Consider the following 439-nt stretch of genomic DNA (forward strand, 5'->3'; position numbering starts at 1 on the left):
AAAATGCTATATATACACACACACAAATATTAGGGCTGGGAATCCATTAAAAAATAACTAATTGATCACAAGCCTGGAAATATATGTATATATTAGTTACAGTATTTCGCAAGCACATATCTGCAAATTATCACAATATAAAATCACACACAAAATTGAATGTTTATTTACAACATTAAAATTTTTATTTTTATTTAGTGCTGGTTATTAATAAAAAAAAACAGAATAATCGCACTTTTGAATTGCGATTAATAACAATTAATTGCAATGTTTTGCAAGGTAAATTTTATGAAAATGTTAAACTTTTGAACTTTTTAGAACAAAACAGGCCAGAGAGGTAATGTTTCCTTCACTGTTATTGTTTGAGATGTTTACATTTATCAAGTGTTCACCCTGTAAAATGTCTACACAAAACACATCAACAGTAAGATAAAGAGTT

Source organism: Oryzias melastigma, linkage group LG13, assembly GCF_002922805.2.
Source record: "Oryzias melastigma strain HK-1 linkage group LG13, ASM292280v2, whole genome shotgun sequence".
Lineage (NCBI taxonomy): Eukaryota > Metazoa > Chordata > Actinopteri > Beloniformes > Adrianichthyidae > Oryzias > Oryzias melastigma.